This window comes from Hyla sarda, chromosome 2 (assembly GCF_029499605.1).
Source record: "Hyla sarda isolate aHylSar1 chromosome 2, aHylSar1.hap1, whole genome shotgun sequence".
NCBI lineage: Eukaryota > Metazoa > Chordata > Amphibia > Anura > Hylidae > Hyla > Hyla sarda.
Genome location: NC_079190.1, coordinates 490,610,864 through 490,624,170, shown reverse-complemented (window position 1 = coordinate 490,624,170; position 13,307 = coordinate 490,610,864). Strand labels below are relative to the sequence as shown.

At 42.8% G+C, this 13,307-nt stretch overlaps 1 protein-coding gene across 2 annotated transcripts in view; it reads left to right on the top strand.

Annotated features, from left to right (window-relative positions):
* HLCS (holocarboxylase synthetase) overlaps positions 1 to 13,307 on the top strand; it is a 219,066-nt gene that overhangs the window by 36,257 nt on the left and 169,502 nt on the right. The gene's annotated exons all lie outside the window — the stretch shown is intronic.

Below are 13,307 nucleotides of genomic sequence, written 5' to 3'. Positions count from 1 at the left end.
GTGCTGTCAATCTCAAAGGTTTTAAATGCCCAAACTCATCTGACCTTGCCCCAACAATCAGCACCATGGGTTCTTCTAAGCAGTTGTCTAGAAATCTGAAACTGAAAATAGTTGACGCTCACAAAGCTGGAGAAGGCTATAAGAAGATAGCAAAACATTTTCAGATGTCAATATCCTTTGTTCGGAATGTAATTAAGAAATGGCAGTCATCAGGAACAGTGGAAGTTAAAGCAAGATCTGGATGACCAAGAAAAATATCAGACAGAACAGCTCGCAGGATTGTGAGAAAAGCAATTCAAAACCAACATTTGACTGCACAATCCCTCCAGAAAGATCTGGCAGACACTGGAGTTGTGGTACACTATTCCACTATAAAGAGATACTTGTACAAATATGGTCTTCATGGAAGAGTCATCAGAAGAAAACCTCTTCTTCGTCCTCACCACAAAAATCAGCGTTTGAACTTTGCAAATGAACATATAGACAAGCCTGATGCATTTTGGAAACAAGTTCTGTGGACCGTTGAGGTTGAAATTTAAGTTTTTGGCCGGAATGAGCAAAGGTACGTTTGGAGGAGAAGGGGAACAGAATTTAATGAAAAGAACCTCTGTCCAACTGTTAAGCATGGAGGTGGATCAATCATGCATTGGGGTTGTATTGCAGCCAGTGGCACAGGGAACATCTCACGAGTAGAAGGAAAAATGGGTTCAATAAAATTTCAGCAAATTTTGGATGCTAACTTGATGCCATCTGTGAAAAAAATGAAGTTAAAGGGGTACTCCGATGAAAACCTTTTTTCTTTGAAATCAACTGGTGGCAGAAAGTTAAACATATTTGTAAATTACTTCTATTAAAAAAATCTTAAGCCTTCCTGTACTTATTAGCTGCTGAATACTACAGAGGAAATTATTTTCTTTTTGGAATGCTCTCTGATGACATCACGAGCACAGTTCTCTCTGCTGACGTTATTATAATAATAACGCTATATTTATTGTTGTCCTTAGTGGGATTTGAAACAAAGTCCCCAGCGCTGCAAGGCAGCAGTGCTAACCACTGAGCTACAATGCTGCCCTTAGCATACATCTGCTATGCATGGTTGCTAAAATGGACAGAGATGTCAGCAGAGAGCACTGTGCTTGTGATGTCATCAGTGTTCCAAAAAGAAAGGAATTTCCTCTGTAGCATTCAGCAGCTAATAATTACTGGAAGGATTAAGATTTTTTAATAGAAGTAATTTACAAATATGTTTAACTTTCTGCCACCAGTTGATTTAAAAGAAAAAAGGCTTTCACCGGAGTAGCCCTTTAAAGAGAGGATGGCTTCTACAAATGGATAATGATCCTAAACACACCTCGAAATCCAAGGGGGATTACATTGAGGTGTAAACTGAAGGTTTTGCCATGGCCTTCACAATCTCCTGACCTCAACATAATTGAAAATCTATGGATAGACCTTAAAAGAGCAGTGCGTGATAGACAGCCCAGAAATCTCAAAGAACTGGAAGACTTTTGTAAGGAAGAATGGGCAAAGATACCTCAAACAAGAATTAAAAGACTCTTGGCTGGCTACAAAAAGCGTTTACAAGCTGTGATACTTGCCAAAGGGGGCAGTACAAGATATTAACTCTGCAGGGTGCCCAAACTTTTGCAGACGCCATTTTTTTGTTTTCTGTTATTTTGAAAGTGTAAATGATGGAAATAAAATCTAACTTTTGTTGACATATTATAAGAATGTCTAATCTGTAATTTGATGCCTTTTGGAGACTTTTCCATCTTTCCTTGGCTTCTTTATGCACATTAATACAAACTTTTACCTGGGGTGCCCAAACTTTTGGTCCCCACTGTATATAGTATTTGCCTGTGACCTCTTATAAAGTGTCCACCTGTGACCTCTTATATAGTGTCCGCCTGTGACCTCTTATATAGTGTCCGCCTGTGACCTCTTATGTAGAGTCTGCCTGTGACCTCTTATAGTGTCCGCCTGTGACCTCTTATATAGTGTCCTCCTGTGACCTCTTATATAGTGTCCTCCTGTGACCTCTTATATAGTGTCCGCCTGTGACCTCTTATGTAGTGTCCGCCTGTGACCTCTTATGTAGTGTCTGCCTGTGACCTCTTATGTAGTGTCCGCCTGTGACCTCTAATATAGTGTCCTCCTGTGACCTCTTATATAGTGTCCTCCTGTGACCTCTTATATAGTGTCCTCCTGTGACCTCTTATATAGTGTCCTCCTGTGACCTCTTATATAGTGTCCGCCTGTGACCTCTTATATAGTGTCCGCCTGTGACCTCTTATGTAGTGTCCGCCTGTGACCTCTTATGTAGTGTCCGCCTGTGACCTCTTATGTAGTGTCCTCCTGTGACCTCTTATATAGTGTCCACCTGTGACCTCTTATGTAGTGTCCGCCTGTGACCTCTTATATAGTGTCTGCCTGTGACCTCTTATGTAGTGTCTGCCTGTGACCTCTTATGTAGTGTCTGCCTGTGACCTCTTATGTAGTGTCCGCCTGTGACCTCTTATGTAGTGTCCGCCTGTGACCTCTTATGTAGTGTCCGCCTGTGACCTTTTATGTAGTGTCCGCCTGTGACCTCTTATGTAGTGTCCGCCTGTGACCTCTTATGTAGTGTCCGCCTGTGACCTCTTATGTAGTGTCCGCCTGTGACCTCTTATGTAGTGTCCTCCTGTGACCTCTTATGTAGTGTCCTCCTGTGACCTCTTATGTAGTGTCCTCCTGTGACCTCTTATGTAGTGTCCTCCTGTGACCTCTTATGTAGTGTCCACCTGTGACCTCTTATGTAGTGTCCGCCTGTGACCTCTTATGTAGTGTCCACCTGTGACCTCTTATGTAGTGTCCGCCTGTGACCTCTTATGTAGTGTCCGCCTGTGACCTCTTATGTAGTGTCCGCCTGTGACCTCTTATGTAGTGTCCGCCTGTGACCTCTTATGTAGTGTCCGCCTGTGACCTTTTATGTAGTGTCCGCCTGTGACCTCTTATGTAGTGTCCGCCTGTGACCTCTTATGTAGTGTCCGCCTGTGACCTCTTATGTAGTGTCCGCCTGTGACCTCTTATGTAGTGTCCGCCTGTGACCTCTTATGTAGTGTCCTCCTGTGACCTCTTATGTAGTGTCCGCCTGTGACCTCTTATGTAGTGTCCTCCTGTGACCTCTTATGTAGTGTCCTCCTGTGACCTCTTATGTAGTGTCCACCTGTGACCTCTTATGTAGTGTCCGCCTGTGACCTCTTATGTAGTGTCCGCCTGTGACCTCTTATGTAGTGTCCGCCTGTGACCTCTTATATAGTGTCTGCCTGTGACCTCTTATGTAGTGTCCGCCTGTGACCTCTTATGTAGTGTCCGCCTGTGACCTCTTATGTAGTGTCCGCCTGTGACCTTTTATGTAGTGTCCGCCTGTGACCTCTTATGTAGTGTCCGCCTGTGACCTCTTATGTAGTGTCCGCCTGTGACCTCTTATGTAGTGTCTGCCTGTGACCTCTTATGTAGTGTCCGCCTGTGACCTCTTATGTAGTGTCCGCCTGTGACCTCTTATGTAGTGTCCGCCTGTGACCTCTTATGTAGTGTCCGCCTGTGACCTCTTATGTAGTGTCCGCCTGTGACCTCTTATGTAGTGTCCGCCTGTGACCTCTTATGTAGTGTCCTCTGGTGACCCTTTTATATTGAATTAAAAACCAGAAAAAGTAAGGGTTGGGGGAAAGGGGAGTGAGGAGATTGTGTTACCACTGATGAGCAATAAAACTATTTATTAATAAAATAGACACAAATACAGAGGCGGGTGGGGTAGTCCGCAGGGTCCCAGCAGATACTATCCCAGTCCATCTAATGCTTTAGTTAGTAAAATATGTGTAATAAAATATTATATACACTTGTAGTAAGAAAAATCACACAAACATTGATCAATGATGAAATAATGGTAAAATGAGTATATGAAAAATGCCCCGCTAAGCCAATGCATCTAATGCCGTCATAGACTCGATACTTATAATCCAATATGGGGCAAGTAGGAGATATAGTAAAAGGGGTATTCCAGGAAAAGAACCTTTATTTAATTGAGATATATATATATATATATCAATCAACTGGCTCCAGAAAGTTAAACAGATTTGCAAATTACTTCTATAAAAAATGTATTTTTAATCCTTCCAATAATTATCAGCTGCTGAAGTTGAGTTGTTCTTTTCTGTCTGGCAACAGTGCTTTTTGCTGACATCTCTGCTTGTCTCGGGAACTGCACAGAGAAGAAGAGGTTTGCTATGGGGATTTGCTTCTACTCTGGGCGGTTCCCGAGACAGGTGTCATCAGAGAGCACTTAGACAGAAAAGAACAACTCAACTTCAGCAGCTCATAAGTACTGAAAGGATTAAGATTTTTTAATAGAGGTAATTTCCAAATCTGTTTAACTTTCTGGATAACCCCTTTAATTGTGGCTACTATGTAGCTAGTATTTAGACAGTGGTCAAATAATAAGGTGCAGCAGTGAGAGCTATGCTCTGTGTGGTTGTCCTATCCTTTGCCCGTGATTAAACAAAATTGTATGTATTTGTTATTTAGATGTTTTTTTCTAAATTCCTATTTTTATTTTTTCTATGTCCATTGTTCTTGTTCTCCCAGAGGATTTACTGTGTATGTAAATCTACATAAATACCATTTATTGTGTCTTCTAAAACGCTGCTCGTGACTCAAAAGCTGAAATTGTTAATTGTAATTTTCCAACTCTCCACTTGGTGTCACTGTTGAAGCACAGATAGCATTGCTCAATCAAAAGCAATAGAACGTTATTGTTTGCTACAGTAATTCGTATAAATATTTAAAGGGGTACTCCGGTGGAAAACATTTTTTTTTTTAAATCAACTGGTTCCAGAAAGTTAAACAGATATGTAAATTACTTCTATAAAAAAAATCTTTATCCGTCCAGTACTTATTAGCCGCTGTATGCTACAGAGGAAATTCTTTTCTTTTTGAATTTCTTTTTTGTCTTGTCCACAGTGCTCTCTGCTGACACATGATGCCCGTATTAGGAACTGTCCAGAGCAGGAGAAAATCCCCATTGCAAACCTATGCTGCTCTGGACAGTTCCTGACACGGACAGAGGTGTCAGCAGAGAGCACTGTGGACAAGACAAAAAATAAATTAAAAAAGAATAGCATTTCCTCTGTAGCATAAAGCTGCTAATAAGTACTGGAAGGGTAAAGATTTTTTAATAGAAGTAATTTATAAATCTGTTTAACTTTCTGGCACCAGTTCATAAAAAAAAAAAAAAAAAGTTTTCCTCCGGAGTACCCCTTCAAACTGTTAATATAGAATCCTACGATTCGTTTGACAGCCTAAAGTTCTGCACATGATAAGCAAATTGATTGCGTTTGCAATAGGTCATCTTACTCTGTTCCATGTCTGTAAGGGATGACAAAGTCTTTGGTTATAACTAGAGATGAGCGAACTTACAGTAAATTCTATTAGTCACGAACTTCTCGGCTCGGCAGTTGATGTCTTTTCCTGCATAAATGAGTTCAGCTTTCCGGTGCTCCGGTGGGCTGGAAAAGGTGGATACAGTCCTAGGAAAGAGTCTCCTAGGACTGTATCCACCTTTTCCAGCCCACGGGAGCACCTGTAAGCTGAACTTATTTATGCAGGAAAAGTCATCAACTGCCGAGCCGAGAAGTTCGTGACGAATCGAATTTACTGTAAGTTCGCTCATCTCTAGTTATAATGTATGTTCTTTTCTAGCATATTATTCTTGATAACGTAGGATGCTAAATTGGCACTATCTTTAAGAAACTTTTGACCTGTCTCTACAACAGTGTTTCCCAACCATGGTGCCTCCAGCTGTTGCAAAACTACAACTCCCAGCATGCCCGGACAGCCAGCGGCTGTCCGGGCATGCTGGGAGTTGTAGTTTTGCAACAGCTGTTGAATGTCTGGTAATGCAGCATTCAAGTGACTAGAGCTGAGCTGCAGTACTTGACACCGCCTGTAGATATGAGTGGCACTGTTATTTAACAGGTCCTTTATGTGCATGGGGCTTTCCTGCATAGCTGACGGAGCATTTGTTTCCAGAGGATATACTATGAAGGAGCAACAGCGCTTCCGATTGTGGTTCTGTCCCTTTAAATAAGTGTAAAGTACTGGACTGTATCCCAGAGTAGAAGTCTTGCAATATGTGTAGATTATACATTGAATGTCTCTTTAAAGGGGTACTCCGGTGGAAAACTTTTTTTTTTACATCATCTGATGACAGAAATTTTAACAGATTTGTAAATTACTTCTATTGAAAAATCTTAATCCTTCCAGTACTTATTGGCGGCTGTATACCACAGAGGAAATTCTTTTCTTTTTGTATTTCTTTTTTGTCATGACCACAGTGCTCTCTGCTGACACCTCTGTCCATGTCAGGAACTGTCCAGAGCAGGAGGAAATCCCCATAGCAAACATATGCTGCTCTGGACAGTTCCTAAAAATGAACAGAGGTGTCAGCAGAGAGCACTGTGCTCGTGACAGAAAATAAATCCAAAAAGAAAAGAATTTCTTTGTAGTATACAGCCGCAAAGAAGTACTGGAAGGGTTAAGATTTTTTTTTAATAGAAGTCATTTACAAATCTGTTTAACTTTCCAGCATCAGTTGATTTAAAAAAAAAAAAAAAAAAATGTTTTCTACTGCAGTACCCCTTTAACGCCTCGAGGTCGCAGTGATTTTTCATTTTTGTGTTTTTTTGTTTTCCCCCCCCTTATAAATATCACCTTAAATTTTCCACCTACAGACCCGTGTGAGGGCCAATTGTACTTTGTAATGACATGGCCCATTTTACCAAAAAAAAAAAGTCTACAACAAAGCAAAAAAAAAAACTTTTAAAAATGTAGTTTATAAATTACTTTTTATTAAAAAAATAAATAATTTTTGTACATTTAAAATATTTATCGATCGGTCTCATTAACATTATATTTTATAGCTCAGACATTTCCACACACACGCCTGAATACCACATATGTTTATATTTCTTTGCATTATTTTATATAAAAAAATATATATATATGGGGGGATTTAACTTTTTATAAGGGTAGGGGCTTATTTATTATTTAGTCTTTTTTAATGTGTCTAGCTTCTGTATTTGGGTCACAAATGCCTCTGTTCTGCTGCTCACTCATTCTGACATCCTCTGCTCAGAAAGGGGCATGTCTTACTCGCACTATGCATTTACTTCCTCCCAAAGTCTGCTGTGCTGTGTCAAGTCACCTAAGGCTGCTCTGTAATCCCCTCCTCTCTGTTTTAATGCTGCAGTCTGATAGGACAGGAGTGAGCACAGACTAGTCCTACCCTCACTTCCTGGACTTTATCCCAGCCTGTGTTTCATCTGGGACAAAGATAATGCTGCAGCCGGACATGATTATATTCTGGATGGTATGGGGACCCCTAGTGGTCTTTTTTTTATAAGCTGTGATTTATATAAAAAGGAAATACTTTTTTTAATGAAGTTTATTAGAAAGGTGAAAGTTTTGCCAAGATGTACAACATATACAATTTTTTTTATTCTGACAGTGCCCATTTAAGGGGTTAAAGCTCCATTCACATCTGCATTGCACTAACATTCCCCCTTCCCATCAAAAATGAAGGAATCGGAGCTTCGGATGCAGATGTGAACAGACCTCAAGTCCTAGGAGCGTGCAGGAATGTTCCGCCACTAAGAGGCAGTGAAACCATAGATTAATGTTTGTCCCATTTGGGGACATTTTATTGTGTATCGAATCATCTGAGAAAGTTTTTCTTCCACTTCGGCCTGTTCCCCGTCTACTCGTAACTTTACCTTTCTCTGGCTACCAACATTGTTATAAAATGGCATAATTGTTAAGAAAGTCGAAGCCCGAAGAGACTCTTAACTGTTCTGCATGTAAAGTGAAGCCATGTATGTATTTATATATATATATATATATATATATATATATATATATATATATATACACACATACAGGACGGGCCAGACCCGAATGTCACCAGTGAACGCTCTTCCTAGCGGTGGAAAAGAATTGGCTTAAATATGTCTATAAGAATCTGGGAACAGATGGCCGGACAGCGCAGAAAAGCAAAAGGAAAAGGAAAACCAGCACCCTATAGAACAGTGTTTCCAAACCAGGATGCCTCCAGCTGTTGCAAAAAATACAACTCCCAGCATGCCCCATGCCCCAGCCTTTGGATGTTCAGGCATACTGGAAGTTGCAGTTTTGCAACAGCTGGAGGCACCTTGGTTGGGAAACACTGGCCCAGACAATGACCAGCTAGCTACCTGTGAACTACTACTCCCAGCATGCACCCTGTAGTTCCCCACCGCTAAGCAGTGTTTTCCAACCAGTGTGCCTCCACTTATTACAAAACAACAACGGCTGTCCGGTCATGCTATTAGTTGTAGTTTTGCAACAGCTGGAGGTACCCTGGTTTGGAAACACTGGCCCTGATAATGACCAGCTACCTGCAAACTACTATTCCCAGCATGCAACCTGTAGTTTCCCGCCACTAAGCAGTGTTTCCCAACCACTGTGCCTCCAGATGTTGCAAAAATACAACTCCCAGCCTTTGGCTGTCTAGTCATACTGAGAGTTGCAGTTTTGCAACAGCTGGAAGCTCCCTGGTTGGAAAACACTGGCCCTGACAATGACCGGCTACCTGCGAACTACTACTCCCAGCATGCAACCTGTGGTTCCCCACCACTAAGCAGTTTTTCCCAACCACTGTGCCTCCAAATGTTGCAAAAATACAACTACCAGCATGCCCAAGCCTCTGTCCGGGCATGCTGTGGGTTGTAGTTTTAATACAGCTGGAGGCACCCCGGTGTGGAAACACGGGCCTGGACATTGACTGGCTTCCTGCGAACTACTACTCCCAGCATGCAACCTGTAGTTCCCGCCACTAAGCAGTGTTTCCCAACCACTTTGCCTCCAAATGTTCTAAAACTACAACTCCCAGCATGCCTGAACACCCGTAGGCTGGGAGTCTCCAGCTGTTGCCAGCAGCTGTCCTGGCATGCTGGGAGTTGTAGTTTTGTCACTCTGGTTGGAAAACACTGACCCGGACAATGACCGGCTCCTTGCGAACTACTACTCCCAGCACACAACCTGTATTTTCCCCCCACTAAGTAGTGTTTTCCAATCAGTGTGCCTCCAGCTGTTGCCAGCAGCTGTCCTGGCATGCTGGGAGTTGTAGTTTTGCAACTGCTGGAGTCACACTGTTTGGGAAACACTGCTATGGAAGCTGATGAAGATCACGGAAGGACACGACGTTGTAAAATTCCTTTGCACCTGAGCAGGGGAATTGTGGGGTCTCACCAGCAGATACATAAGATCATCATTGGCGCAACCTTCAGATTGGCCCCAATAAAAAACATGCGGAGCTTTAACTTCTGACGAGGGACCAATATATCATCGCGCGCTCTCTAAAACTAAAAAAAAAAAAAGAGGACGGAATCTTTTTCATCTACTTAATTGACACAGTCTAAAACTTTTTTTTTTTTCCTCTCCCTTTCGAGATACCAGGTTGTAAATGGGCGATGGACGCGAAAGGCGAAAAAAAAAAAGACAAAAGTCCTCTTTATGCCGCGTCGGCGTCGTCAGGAGGCGAGCGGCCTATTAACACGTCCTGCTATTGTTTACACAGATGTCAGCCTCCGAAAAAGTAATGAGGATATTAAAAAATAATAAAAAATGTAAATAAAAAATGGCGAAATGTTGTCACATCTGCGAAACAGGGAGAGCGGTGGGAATCTGCTTGGAACACACGAGTTTGCGTATCGGCGGATTTGGCTTCCAGGTAGGGCCAGGGTTTAGCTTTAATTGGACGTTTTGCGTTCATTTCTTCTGCACTGGATTTATTCTGGTCTTGGGAGAAAATCCATCTGTTTTTTAGCTTTTATTTAGGTGACTTGTTATGTCATAGAAGGTTAGAAAGTTACGCGCTCTAAGGGAAAAGTGTCAGCTCAGTTTTGGTGTTAAGAGTTGTAGACACGGTTGGATAGCTGTTCGGGTATAAAAGTAAACTGTACCTTTCCTGGAGCTGATGGTGGTTGCCAGACTTATAAAATCAGCCAAGTGCCAAGGAGGTGGAGCCAAGATGCTCTAGTGTCACAGCGGGTGAGTACTCTGGTGGTTAACTTTTTTCTTTTTTTTTTTTTTAAATCGTCTGGTGCCAGAAAGTTAAACAGATTTGTTACTTACATCTATTAAAAATTCTTAATCCTTCCAGTATTTATTATCGGCTGTATAAGACAGAGGAAATTCTTTTCTTTTCTTTAGGGATTTCGTTTCTGTCACCACCACAGTGCTCTCTGCTGACACCTCTGTCCATTTTAGGAACTGTCCAGAGCAGCATATGTTGGCTATGAGGATTTTCTCCTGCTCTGACAGTTCCTGAGATGGACAGAGGTGTCAGCCGAGAGCACTGTGGTCGTGACAGAAACGAAATCCAAAAAGAAAAGAATTTCCTCTGTAGTATACAGCCGCTTATAAGTACTGGAAGGATTAAGATTTTTTAATAGAAGTAATTTACAAATCTTTTTTTTACTTTCTGGCATCAGTTGATATAAAAAAGGTTTTCCACTGGAGTACCCCTTTAACTTTACCTCCCAGCCATGTACATCAGTCAAGGATGGGCTGCGAGGTGGGGGCGAGTCAGGATGTGTGCCAGGCTCTGAGCAGCTTGGCTCCGCCTTTTTGACATTTGGATGAATTAAAAATGAGATTTTATACGTTTGGAAACCACCATCAACTTCAGGAAAGGTACAGTTTCAAACATTGTGTGCAGATCCTAGAGGCAAATAAATCTGACAGATTCCCCTTTGGGCACTGTCACATTCATTTTTTTTTTTTTTTTTTTTATATTTTGTGTATCAAGAGAAAACATATCTCCTTGTATATAGAAACTGTGTCTTATAAAAAAAAAAGACCACTAGAGGTCCCCATACTATCCAGAATGTAATCCTGTCCGGCTGCAGCATTATCTTTATCCTGGCTGAAGCACAGGCTGGGACAAAGTCCAGGAAGTGGGGAAGGGACTAGCACTTATCTGTGCTCACTCCTGTCCTATCAGACTCCTGTCTAAAAACAGAGAGGAGGGGGGAGGGGGGGGGGGTTACAGAGCAGCCTGCAGTGCAGTGATTGGATGAAGAGACACATCACAGCAGATTTAGGGGGAGGGGGGAATGCATGGTGAGTGAGGGCGGGCTCAGTGCTTGCCTTGGACACGCCCCTTCTTAAGCATTGGATGTCAGAATGAGTGAGCAGCAGGACAGAAGGATTTTGGAGCCAAATACAGAATCTATACACCTAAAAAAGACAGAAACACTGGAAAGAATCTGCATGACCCAGTGAGTAACATATATAAGTAGTGCTGGGCGGTATACAGGTTCATACCGAATACCGACATTTTTGTCCTCCGCGATATGAATTTTTTCCATACCGCAATACCGGTTGGGCCCCTCCCCCTCGGAAATGAATGAATTATCAGCCCAGCACTGCGCTGTCTCCTCATCTGGGAACTAATCACATGTCACCCGCAAGCCCTGCCTTCCTCGTCCTCCTGTTTGTTGCGGGCCGCCGGTACCGAAGATGAGTTAAAGTTTATTTTGTTTATCTTTTGCAGCCCGGGCGTAAAGGTACAGCGTACAGAGTTCAAGCGCTGGCGGCCCCCAAGAAACAGGAGGAAGGCAGCGCTTGCGGGTGATGTAATTAGTTCCCCGATGGGGACAGTGCAGCGCTGGGCTGATAAATAATTGGGGGGGGGGGGGGGGGAGCAGAACAGCGCTCGTAGGTCACATGATTTGGGGGGGGGGGGGGGGGGGGGGGAATACCGGAATACCGTGGAACTGCTATAAGTTACTGCCCAGCTCTATATAAAAGCAGTATGTTTTTCTGTGATCAAACTGGTACGCTTTAAGGCAAAATTGATGCAATGTGTTCTGCCTAGTACAGTGCCTAGGGGGCGGAGCTTGGTACAAGCCTTCAGAGAACACCAAACAAGACTGCATTATGTGTTGCCCCCATTATACCCAGTAAGGGAGCAGAGTATGACACAGGGATTCATACAAAGACCAAATTCTGTGCCAACTAATGGTGTGGATTTGCAAAAGAAATTCTGCGAGTGTGAACATACTCTTTGGGGGAGATTTATCAAAACCTGTGCAGAGGAAAAGTTGCCTTGTTGCCCATAGCAACCAATCAGATCCCTTGAATTTTTGACAAGGCCTCTGCAAAAAAAAAGAAGCGATCTGATTGGTTGCTATGGGCAACTAGGCCCATTTTCCTCTGCACAGGTTTTGATAAATCTCCCCCTTAATATTTAGTTTCCTTCCTCTTTCCACCTACGTCCTACACAACCCATGAAGGGGGTCCCCTATAATATGCTGATTGTTGTTCCTAAAGGTCATGTCTGGTTTGTAAACGTCTTTTAAAGGATGTCCCTGTATAATGAGAGGTGTCCCAGCTGTATAGAATCCATCGCCGTGGCCGGGCCCCATATGCTCTGTATTTGGGATGGGATATATGTCTATATTTCGGTGTTGAAAGGCTACTGAAAAAGGGGCAGCTGGGACACAAAAGCAAACACTTAGGGGATTCCGTGCAGCACAATAGGTTTGTAATGTTGTCAGGTTTCGGCTTCTTGACTCGGCCCTTGTGTTTGGATAACCCTATATACGACTCTTCTCTGCGGGTCTAATCCCCGGCAGCATTAACGTGTGTGTGTGTGCTCAAGAGCAGCGCCAAAAACAGATGTCAGGTGTCCATTGGTGTGCGCTGCTCTGCATCATCCGTGAGATCGGAGCAGGGATAGGGGGGGGGGGGGGGTGTTGAAACAATGAATGGAGAATGCCAAGTATGTCATAATTATAGAGAATCTATCACCAAAGCGACTATTAGTAAAGTATTTACCAACAATTGTGCCTCCAGCTGTTGCAAAGCTACAACATTCTACAATGGGAGGGATGATAGGAATAAACTGTAATTGGTAAGAGGGGTGATAACGTGAAGAAAAGTTTTATCGTCTGCCTCATGGGTTCACTGGAGGGTTCCTCCTGCCCTTATACAAGTGTTTCCCAACCAAGGTTCCTTTAGCTGTTGCAAAACTACAACTTCCAGCAAAGTCGGCACAGCCTTCGGCTGTCCGGGCTTGCTGGAAGTTTTAGTTTTGCAACGGCTAGAGGTACACTGGTTGGGAAACACTGTATTAGAAGCGCTGTAGTCTCACGAAAGGTGTTAAATCTCCTTGTAGAGATGTAAATGTAAACATATATCCTGCCACCCAAGAGTCTTGGTAAGAGATT